The sequence below is a fragment of the Brachyistius frenatus genome, unplaced genomic scaffold (assembly GCF_029030835.1).
Source record: "Brachyistius frenatus isolate BFR_SWC_R1_liver_20210118 unplaced genomic scaffold, ASM2903083v1 Contig_33, whole genome shotgun sequence".
NCBI lineage: Eukaryota > Metazoa > Chordata > Actinopteri > Embiotocidae > Brachyistius > Brachyistius frenatus.
Window position 1 is genome coordinate 3,477,501 of NW_027210632.1, and position 21,684 is coordinate 3,499,184.

General features: G+C 43.8%; 1 protein-coding gene across 5 annotated transcripts in view; it reads right to left on the bottom strand.

Annotated features, from left to right (window-relative positions):
- dgki (diacylglycerol kinase, iota) overlaps nt 1-21,684 on the bottom strand; it is a 62,779-nt gene that overhangs the window by 39,965 nt on the left and 1,130 nt on the right. The window lies entirely within an intron of this gene.

A 21,684-nucleotide genomic window follows, 5' to 3' on the forward strand; every position in this document is an offset into this window, starting at 1 on the left:
CCAGTAATTATTATCAGTAGGAGAATGAGCTCCGCGGACTCGTACGTTTCAGCAACTTCACAGTGAAGGCATGAACTTCAGACAGACGCCCCGTCAGCCTCTGATAGGTGACGGTGCGTTCGCGGACACGCGGTGATTACACCGTCTTCACTTCCCGCAGCCTGCGTGCCGAGGATGACGTAATCTCTGCAACTCTTTCAAAGTTTGTTTTTTTTTTTTTTTTTCTAAATACAGATCCTCTGTAACCAGGGAGGGGTGAACCGTTGCTACGGCAGCGGCTGTTTATGTTGTTTTCAACTAGTATGGGTGAAAAAAAAAAAAAAGTGGAAAGAAAAACAGGACTCTCGCGGTGGGTGGCATCACCGACGGCAACGAAGCCTCCGCGTCATTTAACCGCTTTCTGAAAGCCCCTGCAGCGCTCGGCGAGCCGTTCGCCGCGGCCGCACGACACTGTTTATTATCGAAAGCTCGAGCGAGAACAAAAGTAATGGCCACGAAAATAAAAAATAAAAAAAAGGCAGCTGCAAGTGGGAGGAATCGGATTCAACATCTTCTGATTGTAGAAGATGTTGTGATTATGTGGGAGAAGCTGGTTGACAAAGGAGACTCCTGCACCAGTGTGGGTTTGCTCTGAAGTCAACTTCTTTGTGCGGGGAAACAATTTGTAAAGTGAACGATTCCAAATGTAAAGGTTTCGTTGTTGTTGTTTTTTTAAACTTAAAACCTCAAAATAATTCGGTTTCGTGACCGGGCTGTGAAACACCATTAAACCTCCCATGTTAGAATTTGTATTATTTTTGTCAAGCCAATCCGACATTTTAAGATTTTCCCAGTTATGTGCCGCACAACCTCATAATCCTTTTCTGCAGATTAAGAGTTTCAAGCGGCCGTCTGATCGAACACCGGAAGACAGAAACGTCGGCGCGTCCTGACGTGCATTTAAAAACGTGAACATAGAAACGGGTTTTCATTACCAACTCGCGTTTCCCTTGTGTAACACAAAGAGGGAATTTCACACTGAACAGACGGTGACATCAGAGGATATCCAGTTGGTTTTGTACAACTTAAAAATCAATCAACTCAAATGAACTTTGCATAAAACGGGGACTAAAAAGCAATAATCATCAATATTTAAGTCATATTTTGAGCAGTTATTACATACAAAAGGAAATGCATCCACTCGCACTTTCAACGGGCATGAATTTAAAAACATATGATCGTAGTAAAACTCAATGACCTAACTTTTATCTTTTATTTGAGTTAAATAAAAGTAAAGAGTTCAACGATGCAACACTAACAGACAAGATGGTGTCAAAAGAGTTGCTGTTGGTTTTTCATTAGTTTTCAAGCTGGTTTTGGATGATGTTTATTTTTTCAGAAATATTTCTTTTCAGTTTTGAGTAAACATCTCAATTAAAAAAAATTTTTTTTTGCATCCAGCAGAGATTTAACACGCAAAATCCTGACAGCTGCCCAGCAAAAAGTCAGTATCCGCCACGTTCAATTTCAAACCTCTCGGCGGCTCCGCTCACCTGTAGCCGAGAAGCCGGTGAAACCAGCGCATCTTTTTCCCCCTCCTCTTCCTCGCCCGTCCGTCGGCTTCGACGTTTATCATCGTGATTGTCGAAGCCTCTCTCGCTTATTGTGTCGCTAACATCCGTTCCCTCCCGGAGTCGAAGAAAACATTGCGGAGCGGACCGAGTCCAGCAGCCGTTATTTCCTTACACGCTCGCGGCACGGCTCGGGTAATTACGCCAATCAACCCGACGGGCGAGGGAGACCCGACACCAGACATCTGAGCTCTGTACGATGTCACGACGTGTGTGTGTGTGTGTGTGTGTGTGTGTGTGTGTGTGTGTGTGTGTGTGTGTGTGTGTGTGTGTGTGTGTGTGTGTGTGTGTGTGTGTGTGTGTGTGTGTGTGTTTTATTTGGTCCAGTTATCAACCACTTGTGATTCATCTTGAGAATAGGCCCGGTTATGGATCAGGCTCGAGGATGGACAGTTCAGGGGTGAGATTCATTTTAATGGGAAAGGAGGAAATAATGTGAATGTTAAGTTTCTGACGAAGAAACTGTAGAGCGTTGGAGAGCCGCGGTGTCCGATGAACTATGACACCGGATCCACTACACCTCAACTCTCCTCCGGCCCGCCGTCTTTTTTGTCAGGAAGCCCGTTTCCAGGTGTGTTCGTCAGAATAATCAGCTTCGGGGTATCAAAATCTTCATAAAACAGCGTTAAAACAAAGTAAAGACACAAGAGCTGGACATAATATGAAGATATTGTTGAGACTGTGATGTTATGGTGATTTTAGAATAATTAGCTTCAACTGCACAAACATTCCTCTCAAAATAGTATTAATAATTAATAACAATCAAAAACGTGATATTGGTAAAAAAATAAAAAAAAAAAAAAAAAAACTAAGAAAAAACACTGCCTTAGTTCAAGAAAAAAAAATGTCTCAGGGTTTCTGTTTTCATCTCAATCCAATCCTTCTGACCCCCCCCCCCACACACACACACACCCACCCACACACACACATTCCCTTCCAGGTGAACCTGCTCTATTTTTGGAACATTACGTAACAGATAACCTGGCAAGGGCAACCTGAGACACACACAGATACAACAAGTGCATGAGCTCATGCTTACACACACACACACACACACACACACACACACACACACACACACACACACACACACACACACACACACACACGACTCCGCTTTTATAAAGAGAGGTATTTAGCTGAATGTTTTACGCGGCACGGAGTTGGGCTGATACGGGGATTTAAAGGTCAAGAAGACCAACACGTTTTTAGCCTTTTTATGCCGATACAGAATTTAATTCTTGACGGCGCATGCAGGGATAAAAGCTCCAAAACTATGCTTCAGAGGTTTTAAACCTGTCCACGGGGGGTGGGGGGGGGGGGGGGGACAACTAAAAATAACACAACAGGATATACAGATGAAGTGAATACACATTATCTAATAATAAAAAAAATACACTTTTCGATACGGGACGGGTATCGTGACTTCCCCCAGAAACAAGCCCACGTGGATGTGAAAGCATCGAGTTCAGACATGAGCGGTGACAGCTGAGCACCCTTCAGTTACCGGCCGAGTCTCTGAATCCGTCCCTCATTCAGTACGATCTAACAAATGGCCTCTTGTTTTCTTCAGTTGCTCTTTTGCTGCTTTATTTCCTCCTTTTATTCTCTCCGTCTCTCTGCTTCTATGTGGGTCAATGTGAAAGGCTCGCTCATTGCCGCTGGTGACACAGTATGCCCGGAGTGTGTGTGTGTGTGTGTGTGTGTGTGTGTGTGTGTGTGTGTGTGTGTGTGTGTGTGTGTGTGTGTGTGTGTGTGTGTGTGTGTGTGTGTGTGTGTGTGTGTGTGTGTGTGATGTATTGAGGAAGTGCCTGCCTCAGGTAATGGGAGTGTGACAGACAAAGACGATGATCGCCACGTTCAAAAATATATATATATATATATATATATATATATGTTTTTTTAAAAAGCCACCGGTCACGATGTGTCTGGTGACGACGGCCGTCACTTTTAACACGCAATAAACACACAAACATCTTTCACATGTATATGCATGTTGTAATTCTCTCACGCCTCTACATGCACTGTTCACAAACACACAGAAAGACAGTTGAGCTCTTCTAAAGCTGAAACTGCACTTCTGAATGTGTTGCACTTGACTTAATGGACATTTATTTGATGCGTTTTACATTTAAGAGTATGTGAGTCAGAGTTTTACATGTCTGACAATTGTTATTCATGACATTATGCAGCTTTTCAGTACTTTACCTGTTACGGTAATAATGAATGTTGATCTTTTTCGTGCATTTCTTTTGTTTTTCTCTGCTACTATAAATATCATAACGTATAATAATTCTGCAGGACGAGATAAACGTATCTTTTATGATGTTTTTTAAACAACTTCAAACTATTTTGTAACTTCTGAATGGACGTGTTGGTGCGTCGCTATCTTGAGGCAGCGGAAAGCTATTACGCAACTGACAGACAAAAAGCCTGGTCTTAGTCACTGGTGAAGTATTAAGATACCAACACGCTCATACATACGGTTTAAAGAATAACAAGATTACAATGTGAAAGATTATCGTTGTGCACATCCGTCTGCTCAATATACGTGCGAGCAGATCTGTTTCGTGTGCAGAGACGTGTTCTTTTAGTAGCTGACAAATCCACCGTTCTCATAATGATGTTCGCGTTACGGCCAAAACACACCCGTGATTGATGAAGAGACTTAGTACAACCTCTGTGAACCTCCAAATTTGGAGATGCATGATTTCCACCGGCGGCACGTTCAGTCGGTGAACTGGGTTGAATAAAAAAAAAAAACAATAAAAAAAAATAAAAACCAAGCTAAACAAACTAGAGAGTGAGAAAACCATGCAAGCGGAGGGAAATACGTAAAATCCTTTAGCGTGTATAACACAACATTTGATGGCTTTCTTAAATCACCCTCAGTCTGACCCCAAAGAGCACAAAAATACACACAGGAACACATGGGAACACCACTGCACGCATACAACAAGTGACAATAGCAGGAAGAAATCAACACACAAAAGACACACACAGAGAGAGAGAGAGAGAGAGAGAGAGCTACTACACTGAGCTGCAGATAATGTCTCTCGTGAGGCTATTTATTGCACAAAACAACTTCTTATCGGCGCACAACTCGACAATATTCACACACGAGCATTTTCCACCCTCCGTGCGTCGGACCGCTCGATGTGTCTATGCGAGTTTGCACATCGTGTGGAGGGGGGGCGGGGGGCGGGCAGGGTGTGAAGTGTGCGGTTGTCATGGAAACCCCACTCAGACTTCCTTCACCGTTTTATCTGAGCGTGCAGCATTCCTCTCTCTCTCTCTCTCTACACTGTGTCTGTCCGTCTTCCTCCCCGTCTGTCCTTCTTCCTCCCTGTCTGTCCTTCTTCCTCCCTGTCTGTCTGTCTTCCTCCCTCCCTATCTGTCCATCTTCCTCCCTGCCTGTCCGTCCGTCCGTCCGTCCGTCCGTCCGCCGGTCTCCGCAGTCTCTTACCTCTCCCTCCGTGAAGCCTCTTCCAGGTCCGTGAATCAGCAGCTAACTCGGCTCTACTCGGACGTGCGGTTGCCAAGTAGGAGCCGACAACCAGCTTAAGTGATTTCGCCAAGCTGTCGCCACTCCGACTATCTGGCAGCAGAAACGCATACGTTGCACCTGCGGACCGTGAAAAACCATAAACCGGTGCTGTCGGTACACCTGACGGGACGTACAGGAGGAGACACGACGCTGACGTCTCCAGGCGGCCGCTCGGTCGCGGTCGGGTCGTGACCTGAATAAAAGACGAGTAGACTCATGACAGACTTGTCAAATAAGAGCAGATCAACTTTCTGTCAGGGCCTTGTGACGTGTCCCTAAGCCGTGTTTCCACACCAAAGTCCCAGGAACTTTTTGTTCCAGGAACTAAAAGGTTCCCTGTGCCCACTTGTTTGTCTAAAGACCCGCCAAGATTAGTGGAATTACTCCGCTGACGTATGTTTGTCACCGTAGATCCCACTGACGTAGCGCCGCGCGTCTTCTGCAGCTCTTTGTTTATGTGTCCAAACACAGTAAACACAAAAAAATGGATCAAAAAACTAGTGATTATCAAATTCCAGGCTGAGGCACCTTCAGTGCCGCGTTTGCAACGCTTCCTGTGATTCCCATCCAAGTCCTTGGATGTTGGGTACATACCAACCCTGAGTCTGATCCAGTAACTGTATTTTACCTCACCGCTGATTAAATCGTTATCCGACACGCTGAAATTACAGCTGCAGCTACGACACTTGGAGCGGCTGGTCGTCGACACACAACTTGATCCAAAGGACTGGATTTTAGCTTAAATTCTGGACATGAAATGGACGTAATCTGCGAGACAGAAGGCGTTTCACCGTGATGGAGTTGGACACACGGGCACTAATGCCATCAAACAAGTCTTTGGTTCGATTCCCAGCTGGCTGAACCTTTGCTGCATGTTTCCTCACACTTCCCGTCTGTCTCCTCGCTAACGTACATTAACTGTACATAAGCTGGTGGCGAGCGTCTCTGACTGAGCTGGGCTTCTTCTTTCTTTTCTTTTTAAATTTCCTCGACTTTAATAAGTATAATATATTTAATTACAGTCTACTTTTCTCTATGTGTCTCTGACAGGGAGTGGGTGTGTGAGAGCAGCTGCGGTTGGGTACACTATCAACTCTTATTAGATCACTGTCTTCACACACACACACACACACACACACAAGCACGCACACACACAGTTAACACACAGGCACTTCTGGACTATACACACTGTTCTTGTGAATACGAGGCCAACGTGGTGACCGGCAGCAAACGAGCATGTACTCAGTAAAACACACAGAAATACAAAAGACACACAAGCAATGTAAACACGTATGTAGGCCAGTTGAGTTACAAAAGATCTATTAGCTAATCAATAGAAACTAGTCAATAGTTTTGTTGATTGTCTAATTGACCCAAATTCTCTTTAATTGTAAATTGAATAACTTTAGTTTTGGACTGTTTGTGGCACAAAACAACTGTCTGACTGTTTAAACGCTGAAGTCCATCTGAGATCAAATCCGTCACAAGTAGAAGACAAAGTGGAAAAACAATGTTGAAATATGAAATCTTAATAGAGCTTAAAACTGGAGTCATGTAAAACATTCAAGTCACATTGTTGTTGTGTGTGTGTGTGTGTGTGTGTGTGTGTGTGTGTGTGTGTGTGTGTGTGTGTGTGTGTGTGTGTGTGTGTGTGTGTGTGTGTGTGTGTGTGTGTGTGTGTGTGTGTGTGTATCCGGGTGTGAGGCTGGATACAGGAAGCCTGACTCTTTCCCTCTGACCTGCCTCCCTCTATTTATAATCTCTGCCTCCTTCTCCTTCTCCCTCAATAACACGCATGTCGGTGTTAAACTCTCAACTCCATGACTTTAATCTTTAGGAATTGTGACCCATATTATACAGCGAGCAATATATACCCATTTTCAAAGTAAATGCTCATTTCCACTTCGTGCGTATCCTTGTTTTGTATTAGCAATAAATATTCCAGTATTTTGTGTGTAACCTTGCTGGTTCCCTTAGACTTTTCTTTCTCACGAAAACACCCAAAAAAAAGTTTCATTTAATTAAATTAAATTTATTTGCAGTAGCAGGTGTCCCGTCAACAGTTTTACGTCTCTTTTATAATGGTGGTCTATGGGAAATGTGGTTTTTTTTTTTTTGAGGATTTTTCATTGCAATACTGCGAGTAGTCTAAATACTAGGCACAACATCAGGACACAAACAAAGTACTAGCTCACTGAAATATTTAGGAGCTGCCACCAAATACTCCGGTAAGTGTCAGCTGACGACAAAAGTCGACCAAGGTTTCATTCGTCGTGAAATTGCAGGAAAATCAAAACTCAAACTGCGCCGTGTGAGAGGCGTCATAAATAACTTACAGGACCATTTGTCACCGGTGGAGCCGGCGCCGTTAGGAAGGTGGCCTCGCGGGTGACCCGAGGGTGATGTAGGGCCCGGTTCTCGGAAGAGGTAACATTAGCAGCACATAGGCGCAGCGGCTGCAGAGAGCATGCCGACAGCGGTGATTAATGTTCTGCAATCAGCCGTAAAGAGCTCTGATAAGACCACGTTTTAGTAGAACAGCTTTCTAAATGTTTGTTCACCGTGTTTACAGCCACAGAAAAGCATATAAAAGCTTGTTTCATGCAACGTTACAGAGGCCCGTCTACCGGTCTTAATCTATTAGTAGCCCAGACAGAGACACCATCAGGCTAACATACAATATACTGCTTTAAAATGAATTAAATAAATGTTCAGTCTCCTTTGTTGGTTGTTTTTGACAGAATTATCAGAACCTGGAATTTAAACTATTTTCTGAAACCGCCCAAAAACACGCATTTAAATATTTGAAGTAGTATCATGAACGTTCAATGGCCAGTCGATCAACGGCTTCAACTAAACGGCTATTTATTGACGAGGAGACTCGTCAGGCCGGGCGTCCCTCGAAATACGACAAGTATAGACGCAAGTTAAATGACCGATTTTTATGGTTCCTGAACGCCTTCGAGACAGAAAACACAGCGCTTCCATGTACACACCGAAGGTCTGACTGAGAGAGTGTGTGCCTGCCCTTCACTTCACTCCTCCATTGCCCTACATTAATTCTCCTCTGGGGGTGATGAGGAGGAGGATGGGAAGGAGGAGGAGGAGATTGAGAGGAGGATAAGTCAGATTAGAGAGAGAGAGAGAGAGAGAGAGAGAGAGAGCGAGCATCTGTAGGCGGTCTTGGCTTTGCCCAAAGGCCTTGGCTTCTCTCCTCCTCTTCCTCCTCTTCATCACCACCACCATCATCTCTCCTTCACACTTCCACTCTCTCGTTCCCCTCCTCAACCCTCATCCTCGTCTACCTCTCCGCTCACATCTTTATCCCTCTATCCACCCACCGTTTATCTTTCTTCTCCTCTTTTTTCCCTCTCTCTGTCTCTCTCTTTCTCTCTCTTTCTCTCTCTGTCTCTCTCCCTCTCTTTCGCTTTCGGTGTAAATTCGGACAGAATTGTAATTTATTCATTTGAAATAAAGCAGCAGCAGCTCCATTAGGGGGAATTTTCCTGCTCTAAAAGAGGATCTGCCGACCAATAAAACATTAATAACAGCAGAAAAAATAGTTTCTGCTTCACAAAAGTAAATTTTTCTCTAAAAGTTTTTCAGTCTTGGCTGGTGAACTGCTTCATTTTACATTTTTAGACCCCTGAAAATTTTTTTTTGTCAAATAACACAATTTGAATCTTTTAGATGAACTGGCCAATAAATGTAAGAGTTCCCGAACTCAACAACACTCACTTCCCTTTTTAGTAGTTGTAAAGACACGTTTATGCTAAATACTTATATTTAGCTTTTGCTTTTTAAGTGACCTACTGTATATTAAATTAGATTAGATCAAATTAGAATGATCAGATCCTATATTGTATAAAAGACAATATAGATGAATATATGGAGCTATGATTTTATTGAATATTGTGTGATGTCATATCGCCCAGCCATATAAGTTCATTTCTTGGTAACTGGTTGACCAGACTCCTGTCAGTATTTGAGGATTTAAAAGATTATTGTTTTCTATTTAGAATGCCAAAATGCATAATTCATAAGTAAAATCTCTACTCTACTAACAGATATCTTTGAGGCCCTGAGCGTTGCTGCTTCACTACCAGGACTTCTCTTTTTTTTTTTTTTTTTAGTTCAGCAGAGTCAGCAGTGTATCTTTTCCAAAACTCCCACTCAGAAAACCCACTCGGTTTCTATAAGTAGGAAACAGAGAGAAGAGAGTGAGAGCTGCTTATTGTCTGTGAACTGACTACCAACAGTCAGAGTGGTGGAGTGTCAGCTCAACATACTGATGACAGACACACACACACACACACACACACACACACACACACACACACACACACACACACACACACACACACACACACACACACACACACACACGATCTCATACTCGCTGGTTTGAAGAAAAAAAGAAAAAGCCGAGAACAGAAGCATCATGCAGGTTGAAGAGTTTTAGTGGATTTTCCACATAAAAGCCAAAGCGGCAACAGTAAAAGTTTTTTATTGTCAAAAATACAAACTACCTTCTAAAAGAAGTAAAGCTTTTCAAAGACCGGCAAATATGCTGAAACGCCACCGGTCTTCTCGAGGCAGGTGGTCTGACTCACGCCAAGTCTGTGCTGCGACTGTCACAAGACTGAAGTGACACTGACTTTGAAAACCACATTAACCAGAAGGCACATTTCTACTCAGCAGTGCGCTTGGATCCGTCTCATTTTAGCATCAACAACAAGACAGGTGTGTGTGAGATCGGTAGGTAATGTTCCAGCAGCATGTGGAAAAAAAAAACAAAAAAACATACACACCCTGCAGGTGATGTGGTTTTCTGCCAACTGGTGAGGAACATAAATAAAAAATAAATAAATAACGACAGGATTTCTCACTCGCCGCTGGTTTTGAATAGTCATGGGGAGTATTTCTGCAGCATGGGAACCGGGACGGGCTGAGCGGCGGCAGGTGAAACAACAAAAGGAACTCGTCTTCACTTCCGAGCGCATAAACGTATACAAAGTCGGTGGAAGGACGCAAAACAGATGCAAACGAGCGCCAGCGCACGCAAAACCGAGGCGGAGGCGTGTCAGCTGGACGCTGCTTCGTGCGGCGAGCACGCCGGACTGGGAACTCTTCGAGTTTACCGAATCGTACGAGGAGATGAAACACGACACATACGGATATTTTAGTCTGTAAGAAAGGAAACGGCATTTCATGACAAATGAAGAGGAAAATATGCAAAGTAGATTAAAAAATAGACTTTCACACAAAAGCAACTGCCTTGCTAATTTTAAACGTGGGGGGTGGGGGAGGGGGAAGGAGGGATTGAGTTAGTGGTGAGCTGTGAATCTGCACTGAAACCTGCTCAACTCAATAATGCCCGTCACAAGTATGTCATATTTCAATCACTCTTTCCACCATTTTGAAGTTTGACTGGCACTCTATTCACGACGTCATCTTTAACGTCCCCATATTTATGGCTATCTTCCTGTTTAGCAATAAATTAATAATATACCCCCCCCAAAAAAATTATCCTAAAAACACAAAACACATATGCAGCAGTAAAATATACATGTAAATGAGATAAATGAAGTAACGGGTCTATCCAGGTTTTCCATCGTGTTATACTGATGTTCTCCGGCAGATTAGGATTTACTTACTTATTACTTACTAACACACACACACACACACACACACACACACACACACACACACACACACACACACACACACACACACACACACACTCATAGAGCAGAATGCCACAGAAATGATGATACTGTATGTATACCCTACTCTATAATCAATTAATACATGCCATGAACCACAGCCAGAACATAGCAATGATGCTCCGCTCTCTCCCTCTCACATCTTCTGACACCTACATAATTACACAGTCTGTCAATGTGTGTGTGTGTGTGTGTGTGTGTGTGTGTGTGTGTGTGTGTGTGTGTGTGTGTGTGTGTGTGTGTGTGTGTGTGTGTGTGTGTGTGTGTGTGTGTGTGTGTGTGTGTGTGTGTGTGTGTGTGAGACCAAGCATGTAATGTGTGGGAGGCATCACAGTCACGCTGTGCATCTGTATCTGACCTTTACTGCTCAGAATAGACACACAGAAAAGAAGACAGCAAAGAACACGAGAAACAGATGAAGACCGAGGAGGATGCAAGAAGAAGAGGCGGCAGCGGGTGGAGGGGGGAGGGGGGGGGTGACGTGGATGAAAAGGACGAGAAAAAGGCAGAGAACGGAAAAGAGAGGAAGATGAGAAAGATTTGGTACAAGGACAGGAAAAAAACAAAACACGGGAGACAAAAAGACAAAGGGGGAAATGATTAGTGATAATAAAGAACATTAACTTTTTACACTGAAGACAGGTAAAGTTTATGGTCTCTGTAACCTCAGGCTACAGCTGCCTTATAAATTCAATCATTTACTAATGACTCTCATCTAACCTGAGCAATTAGACCACACACGTCCACACACACACACACACACACACACACACACACACACACACACACACACACACACACACACACACACAGACAGAACGAGGAAGCGAGATAAAGATGCTGTCTCACTAATTATAGCGTGTCTCTGCAGCTGAGGTCTACTGGTTCATGTGTGTGTGTGTGTGTGTGTGTGTGTGTGTGTGTGTGTGTGTGTGTGTGTGTGTGTGTGTGTGTGCGCGCGCGCATGTGTGTGTGTGCGTGCGCACGCTCGTGTGCGAGAGAGCTTTGAGTTTGAGTGGGGACTCATCTTTCTGAGTGCTGAGAGATGATCAGTGCTCAGTAATCCTACCTGCATATATATATATATATATATACACACACACACACACACACACACACACACACACACACACACACACACACACAGGAGACCCTTCAAAAGGGCTTTTTAATCCATCCTGCATAGACTCGTTTACAATTGCGGTGGAGTATATATATATAGATATATTTATATATATACAGATATATTTATATCTATATATATATACACATGTACGAGTGTCTATAAATAGAGGTGAGAACAGTAAGTACAACGGAGAACTATATCTGAAACATATCGACATTTGCAAAGCGGGAAAAAACCTTTTGGCAGCGTCTAAACCCGCCGGAGTAAAAAATAAATAAATAAATAAAACACAAATCCTTCCTGAGCATCAGCCCGGTTTGGACGTGGCGGAGCTGATGTAGCAGCTGGCCGCAAATTAGTCAGCACAACCATTTGGCAACCGAGCCACAGGATCCCTCTCATCCATCAAAAGCTCGGAAATACCTTTAAAAGACGATTACACCAAAACAATAAAGCGATGAGAATACTTTTTTTTTTTTTAAACATAAAATTCCCTTTCTGTCCCCGAGCTGAGGAATCTAGTCGGCAGCAAAAGTAAAACATCGGAGAGGGAAACAACTTTAAGGTTCAGAGGTCAAAACTGAGAGACTGAACAAGACGGCCAATTAAAAAAAAACAAAAAAAAAACAGGAAGATTAAAGTCCATTTTTACTTTTTCCATCTCGACACTGGAATAAATTTGCGGTGAACTTTTCTTCACATTCTGCAAAATCTATTTAAGGTTTTGTGTCGAGGCGTCACTTTCTCTGAGGAGGGGAAGATTAAAAAGTTGCACACAACCTATGTTCATCTCTGAACAGCAACGTTAGCATAAAAAAATCAAATAACTGAGCGTTTCACTTATTGTGTCAAAGTGTTTCAAGAAAAGCGTTTCCTTGCATTGATGCGTTTGTGTAAAATCTTGTATTTGCTTCATATTAAACCCGGTTTTGTATTGGCTCCTTCATCTCCAGGTGTCCTCTTGTGTATCTTTCTGCAACACAAATGTTTTTCGACTGCATGTGTGATGCTAATAAACCAAGTGAGTGAGACTCGGTGATGGAGTCGGTGTCACCTCAGCGGTCGACTCCACAGCTTCATTATCGAGACAGATGGGCTTGTTGGAAAAGAGAGAGAAGAGGTGCTACTTTAAAAAAAAAAATAAAAAGCACAAATGCAAACCAGGGAAACATGGCTGCTGATCTCTCGCTCGTTTTTTTTTTTTTTTCCTGTTTCGTCAGCTGAGTTCTGTTTAGTTTTCTGATTTCTCACCACCTGTGGGCTTTTCTTTTTTTCGCCCCTTCTCTACTTGTATTTACGTGTGCGATTGTAAACACTGTAAATAGACATAGGCTAAAACTAAAATAAAGTCAAAAGCATAACTATAAAATTATATTGTGCAATAGAAACTAATACAAAACAAAAAAAAGGCACTAAAAGGCTCAAGTCTGGTTTCTTTACGTTTCGTGCTCCTCTCTTCTTCCCCTATAGAGCCACAACGGTTATAAGAATTAAAACATTAAAAGCGATCATTAGGTCAGTCGGCGAGTACGCCGATCATCCGGCTGACCAACGCAGTGTATCAAACAGCTCTGACGGGAAAAATGAGGCTTCTGCATCAAAGTTAAGCAGGTCGGACTGCTCGCGGCATCTCGGAGGCGATCGGTGACAACAGCTAGTGATCCGGTCCCGTCACCGAGCGAGTCAATTAGCCGAGCAATCAATCATTCAGCCGGCCGTCCGTCCGGCCGTGTTTACACACCACCGCCGTGTGCCCGTGTCCGGTTACGTCCCGGTCAGCTCTGCGGCGACGTTAGCGAGCCACTTTAGCGCAATTCAAAAAGAGGAAAATGAAATCAGTGTAACGTTTATGCAGACGGCATCAGCGTCACAATAAACCGGCAGGTACGGCGGTTCTGGTCAATGTTTTGATTACAAAACGAGTTGAGTGATGAAATTAATTCATTTTCCCGTTTCATTTTCTTCGTGGGAGAGAAGCTGCTTCATACGATCATCCAAAAGGCATTTTGAAAGTACATTTTCTTTCTTTTCTGTATTTGCCTTCGTGTCCGTTTTGACTGTAGAGGTCCAAGATGAATGTGTGTGTTTTACTCAAGTTATTTCTGGAGATGGAAACACGCGCATTACATTGTGCTGGAAAACAACTTCACAACCTATTCTCGGCCTGCGCTTCTTTCCTTTATGTCTGAGGAATGTAAACAGACACCTACAGTATATAAAGTCGTGGGAAAGAGAGGCCGGGGGAGGTTGTGTTTTAAATCACATCAGACTTTCATTTCATTACGACACATTCAGGAGTGTTTAGATGACTGTACTTGATTTTGATGCGATCATCTCATCGCCTGCCAGCTTTCAGAGCTGCCGTTGCTGATTTACTTGCCGCGCTGTCGCCTTTTTGGTCATTAGATTGTACCGTCAGGGCACTTTATGTCGCTAAAAAGGACAGCGTCTTCTTTTATAGTGGCAGATAGATCAGAGGAAGACTTCTTCCTCAACGGCGGCCGTCACTTGTTAAAAAAAGATAGCCGCAAACGGTAAATCGTGCTCACTTTTACAGAAAGTGTGTGGTGGGGAAACACGTTGAGGTTTCTTTTGAAATAGGTTCCTCTTCTCCTCTGTTGCACCAGGAAGATCAACTTCTCTTTTTCTCTTCTGTTTCGACTTCTGCCCTCTTATTTTTTTTTTCCAGCCCCATTTCCAAGCATGAAAAGCTTCTTACAGCCAGCCAGACGACTAATAAGGAGCGGCTCCTGTCAGCCAATCCCCCCTTAATGCCTCAGCACACTGCATTATGGGCAAAATAACCCCCCCAACGTGCACGCACACACACACACACACACACTCTCAAACACTCCTGAAAAGGCTAGGAAAGGAGAGAGAGATAAGTCAGAAATCCCTCTGTTCCACAGGGAGACGTCATCAGTCCTCTCCTTCGTAGGACAAAATGATTGAGATGCATCGGTGAACACAAACACACCAGCGTCGTTCAGAGAAGGTGGAGAGGGTCATACTAACACCGACCGTCTGTGATATGTACGTATAGAAAGAAGATGGGGTGGGAGGGTGGGGAGTTTGTCATTCGCCAACCGAACCGTCAGGCTCCGATCGTTTCATTATTCCGGAGAGGGTGTGGGAGAGTCGGGCTCTGCGCTGCGGTGGATGAATGAACTGTGCGAAGGGGGCGGGGCTTCTCCACAGCTGCGGGTCTGATGCGTGCTAGTAATAACAAAATGAGAGAAAGTGGGAAAACTCGTAGGAGGCCTCGTTGAAAGTCGCGTCACACAGCAGCTCGTGTTTTGAATCGGGAGACGGCTCCTTTGTAGCCGCGAGTCTGCAGGTAAATCTGTCAAGAGTTTCTGAAAACAGTTCAGCTGCGCTCTGCAGAAACACGCCGGATAAATAGAAAGAGCACAGCGAGAGATCTTTCGGTGGAGGAAAAAAATAATATCCAGAAGCACCGAGAGAAGCATTCAATATTTTTCTGTTGCTTATTCAGAGGGCGGCGGGTTCAACGTAAAGCACCGTCATCATATGCGTGACCTTCGAATGTGGTCCGAGCAGCTCGGATCTCATCCTCAAAGCGTCCTGCGTGCGTTCACACTTTTAGCCGAGTGATCCAATAACCCAGGATGGATGTTATTGCCAGGTGTGAACGGGTCCGGACAGGAAAAGAAATAAAATACTGGACAGGAAGATAACAGAAAAGAGAGCTGAAACACTTGCCGACAGACAGAAACTCGACTAGCGACGTATTCATCGTTGTTGTTTTTTTGGACAGAAATGCCCAAAAATTCTCTGATTATGTCTGTAAATGTGAATACTTGTTGTTTTAATTGCCGACTTTTATTGATCATTCCTCTGGCATTTAACAGCTGTGGAGATTTACGGCCGTGTAAACCACGAGCAACTCAGTAAAACACAATGTTAGTGTGTAAAGAGGCGGGCGGCTGTGGATTAAGAGCAAATTGCAGCTACACACACACACACACACACACACACACACACACACACACACACACACACACACACACACACACACACACACAGGTTTAATCTTACAAAAAACTGTATCTGTTGATCTGTTGATTATCCATACAACCAAAGAGCTCATTCTCCCTCCTCCTCCTCCTCCTCTTCCTCACGGGAAAAGACTATCATAAATATGCATGTATATCTGTTCACCCGTTCTGAGGATGAGATGGGAGAGAGGCAAAAAAATGGTGTCAGCGAGGCTTGTATTTCATCAACAATTGGTGCTGTGATCGTCTGCTTAAAGATTCATGAGTGTCTTTAAGCTGCTCCGACTCCGAGCCAAGCGTTCCACTGAATTTAACACACACACACACACACACACACACACACACACACACACACACACACACACACACACACACACACGCCGAGCGGCGAAACCGGTTCGTATAAAATATAAAAAGAGCCGCTCCATCCGCTGAACTCTTTATAGAGTGCGCAGGTGGATTCAGGTCAAAGCTCTCATTACCTTATTGATATTATCCGTCATCCACTTTAGCCATGAGAGGTAACGGAGATGGAGAGGAGTATATAAACGATTATGTCACTGAATAAATGTCACTGGAGATTGTCAGAGAGCGACCGAACTATCTTCAGCAATACAAAAAAAAGAAAAAAAATCAAGCATCCTTGAACACGTCTTTGCTTTGTTTCGAGAGGTTAAAAATATTATGTGCAAAGTGTTTCGTGACTGTTTTGGAAATAGAAAACGCGTTGAATAAATGTCCTCTGTTGTGAGTTTTCCTTCTGTTTTTGGTCTTTCTAAATCTTATTTCCCAAAGAGGGGGCGGGGAGGTGGGGCGGTGGGGTGGGTGGAGGTGCAGTAGCTATTGTGCTGCACCGTGATGTATTGCTCTGTTACACAATTACTGTAAGCAGAATGACACCACACAGGTTTCTAAATCTGAAATATCGCCTTCCTTTGGGCTGTTTCGGGGGCCGTTGACCCGCGTACGTTGTTTATATGAAAACAACCGCGGACTCGCACGTTCACGAAGTTTAAAATATTCATGAGTGCCTTTGAGGGCTACGAGGTAAGTACGCTATGAAATCAGACACAAGCTGCACCACAAGAGAGGAAAAAAAAAAAAATAATAATAATAATAATAAATCACCAGCTAAATCCGCTTCATTAGAAAAAGATGTTAAAGTTTAAAAGGAAGGGAAGAAAAAAAAAATAACAAAACGTTGTTTGCTGGTAGATCGGCGAGTTTCTCATCATGTGGTTCGGCGTCAATAAGAAGCAGCTGCGGCTCAGATTGTTATAAATATAATCACAGACCTTAGACGCCTTTTTTACTTTTTTTTTCCTTAAGCCGAAAAAAAAAAAAAACGTTTCCAACAAATCACCAGGACTCGTTTTATTCCAAGAGTTAACTTGATGACTTGGTGAGAAAGTACCTGTCCTGTAATGTCACCATTAGTTCCCCCCTCCCTCTCTCTCTCTCTCTCTCTCTCTCCCCCCGCCTCCCCCCTCTCCCTTTATTTATGTTTTTCATGCTTCCTTCCCTTTCATACCTTTCAGCCATGACACCTCTTTGACTTTGTAGCAGACATTTTCCCTTTTGTCCTCCCCCTCTCCGGCCATCCTTTTTTCTCATCCCTCTGTTCTCTCCCACCCCCCACCCTCCCACACACCCCCCCCCCCCCTCTGTTTTCTGTCCTAATTGAAGGCTGAATAGAGTTTTGTATTCTGGCAGCATCAGATGATGAAAGGCCTTTGATCAGTGTTTACCCCTGCAGGTGGTACACAGCAGCAGCGACGCAAGATACAGTCAGGTCTTTCTTTTTTTTTTTTTATGTCTCTCCTCTCCTCTTTGCGTTTCATGTGTCTCGCCGGTCTCGTCTCTTCTCTTCCCATCCCTGCAGCCTCTGAGCAGACACGACGCCCGGCGTACATTAGACCGTACACATGCGCTCGTTGCGATCTCCGACTGTTTGCAGAGCGGGCCGCAAATAGTGGAAGGATACCGTTACGACATCCTGTCCTGTGGCAACTCGTTTCTGCAAACATTTCTCACGGAAAAGAAATCTCACCACCTGATAAGCCGGGTGACGAAACAAAGCGTTTGTTTCTTTGTATATTTTTCCTCCTCCTGGGAAAACAGGTCATGGTGGCGTGTGGTGGGTTTGCTTTACCGGGTGGAGACTCTTGGTTTTTAGGGGGTTATTTAAGTCTCCGGCTCCTCGGCTGTCGCGTCACGGCTGATTCTGCTTCGTGCACATTTGCATTTTGATAGTGTGGTAACAAATCCTGGATTTGGAGGAGAAGCCAGAGGCAGCGTTTGACCAGAGAGAGAAAACATCATCTCCCTCAGCGTTTCAGATGGATTCAGGTGCTTTTAAGCTGGCGGGGAAACTCTTTAAGTTTTTTGTTTTATAATTACAGTGACCCAGAAAAGTTCACGCTTGGCATCATGGCGTCATCTTACGGTATATATCATCATATCTTCTACTGCTAATTCCAGCAATATTGCAGCTCCAAGTTGAATATTTAATACGTTAATTTCAGTCAATCACGGCATCATTAATATGTCTCTCCAGTAAGGTTTGGCATCTAATGGCTTTTATGTACATTAAGACTTCAAGAAAGACTGTTTCACTGCGAGGGCTCTTTCCTGTAGAGGTTTATAATATTTTCCGGGTTCCAGTCCAGTAAATAAACAAACTGTCATGACAGGTGGACCCGTCCAAAGAGTGTATAAATTAAATGTCGACCAACTGGCCGTCACAGGAGAGGCAAAGGAAGCGCTCGGAAAAACAAGGCAGTGACTCACTTACAGATTGAGTGTCCAGTCGGTTGACTGAGCACCTAATTGATGTAACGTCTTACGAACTGATCGGTGTGCTGAGTAACTGGCTGCCGTGATACACACACACACACACACACACACACACACACACACACACACACACACACACACACACACACACACACACACACACACACACACACAAAGTGTGACGAATGTCTGGCAGAGAAGTTACATGTGTCCCATGCTGCCATAAATACATCGTACCACCAGCCCGCAACAAAAACACACACACACACACACACACACACACACACACACACACACACACACACACACACACACACACACACACGCTGCCTTTGATGTTCAACTGCACCATTTCTGAGCTCTTCCATATCACCACATATGGTAATTTCACTTCTTGGCACCGGCCACTTCAAAGCTGTGTAAACTACCTTTCCGACAGACCATCTCCGTCCACATGGCTGAAATTCGTCGAGGAGGAGAATTGCCGTATTATCCGTAGTCTTTTTTTTTTTTTTTTTTTTCCAATGGGGGTCAAAGGTCAAAGCAACTCATGACACAGCGCGTGAACCGACACTCCCGGTCCGCCTTTGTCCGCCTACCGTACAGCAGAGGAATGCCACAAGGAAGGACGGAGACAGACGGACAGACGTGTTCGGCATAATCGAGTGTACCGGATCGCATTCATGCCGTGCAATTAACATACTGTGGAGGATTAAAAATACAGAAACGGCCAAACATGTACTTCCACTGTAATTTAGAGTACAATGAAGTCTCTTACATGATGGGAAAATTATGCAAAACTCCACTTAAAACAAGCGATGTTGTTCTGGTATTCAGCCCACACAGTACTCCATTTAGAACTGGTGACAGCCTTTACCACATAAATATATATATAGATATATAGACATACGTAATGCATCTTCATAAATAGCAATATGTCAGATTTTCTAACCGTCTGGTCATTTCTACACCAAACTACTCTCACCAAACGGTGGCTGCAGTGACACGAGCCAAATCTTCTCTTTTCAAAATGAAATTAATCCATCTGAGGATTCAATTGAAGCCATTTCAAGTCCACGAGAGACGAATAAAATGACCGCAGACGGATGGAAAAGTTCTCACGTCTAGCATAATTGTTTTGGTTTTTTATTTTCCTTCATCTTAAGACTGGTTGTTGTTGTTGTTGTTGTTGTTTTACTCCAGATCGTACACGCGCTGTATATGTCACATATCTTACGGACCTTCTACCCACAAGAATAAGACTGAAGCTTTTCCATCGTGCTCGTATCAACAAAGGAGCTTTTGTTGTCACCGAGCGGAGACTCCAGAAACGGCTCCTAAAGTGCAGCTCATATCACCCAATATGACCCAAGGTGCTGGTGGGTGGATTTTTATCTTTTTGTGATCCGCTTCCCATCTTCACGCCAAACCAGCCGTGACTATCACCTCTACACAGACAAGACGAGCGGTATCGATCTCTTCATCTAACTGTCAGCAAAAAGCCAACAAGCAGAAGTAAGTAACTATTCCTTTAAGGGGGAGGAGGGGAGAGGGGGGAGGCACATCGTGGGATGCGTAGGTGTAGTTTTGCTGCTTTACTGGCCGCCATCTAAACTGATGTTTTTGATGACCAACATTAAAACTGCACTCAAAAGTTTGACTGGATTTGAATATTTCGGGCTGCGTTTTTACCGCGATAAACCGGAAGATTGAGGCGACCTCTAAACTCCATTCTTGGATTTCTGAAGAGCAAATAATAATAATAATAAAAAATAAAAAAAAATTAAAACGGCCATGACATGTCGAACCACAATATAAATGTTCACTTCCACGACTTCTGCACAGAATTCTTCACCCGACGCCAGCTTTTTTTCCTCCCGAGTGTACGATGTACCGAATCCGGCGCTTCCACCACTTTACTGCGGTATTTCCTTCAAGAAGACAACAGTTTTGGAGAATCCCCCCCCCCTTCCCTCCTCCCCCGTCCCCCCCCTGAGGAAAAACCACCCAGAGGAAGAGAGACTGTAAACAATGATACCAAGTGAAAGAGTGGTGGTGAGTTTCTAACGTCTTTGTCTTACAGTAGGTCAAGTGGGCGTTTCAAAAAAAAAAAAAGAACTACACGTCAATACTAGATACCTGTCAATTGAATAGTTATAAGATTATAATTTACCACCCCACCTGTTGTTGTTTTTTTTGTTATTAGACCAATTTCCATCCTTGAATGGGCCAGTTTATTCAGTTATAGTGTGTTTACACGAGACAAATTTTATCCAAATGGGCCATTACTTACTCGTGGAATAAAAAGGCACCATGCGTCTATTGTGTATTCTTTCATGTTTTAATGAAATTAATTTACCATGTATAACCCTGAACGCTAAACTTACCACGGTTTTTTTTTTTCTTGCCACATATTGATTAAATTAAAGTAAATACATGAGTAAAAATGACATCAACAAATATTCGCACGCAGTCTGCAGACTATAGATTTCATTGTGTTGTTTGGATTTGTTTCGTTTGGGAGGGGAGGAGGGGGGGGGTTGATAAAACTGCTGCTTTGTGCACCAAATCAGACACAAACAAAGCCAGTCAAAACAAGATTGATTTGACCTCCATTTCCAGCTTAAAGGGGTGACCCGTAAAACACAGCAGAGACACACTCACTCAGACAGACAAGACGGACAGACGGACACACGGACAGGCGGGTAGGTAGACGCCACACATTGGTGGTAGTGACATCTGACAACCCAAACTGCTGTGTGAGTGTGTGCGCTCGGTCTCCGGCCAGTTTTCACTATCAACAGCAGCTGCCAGTCGCACAGGGGGTGTCAGGCTGCTGCTGCTGGCAATCACACACACA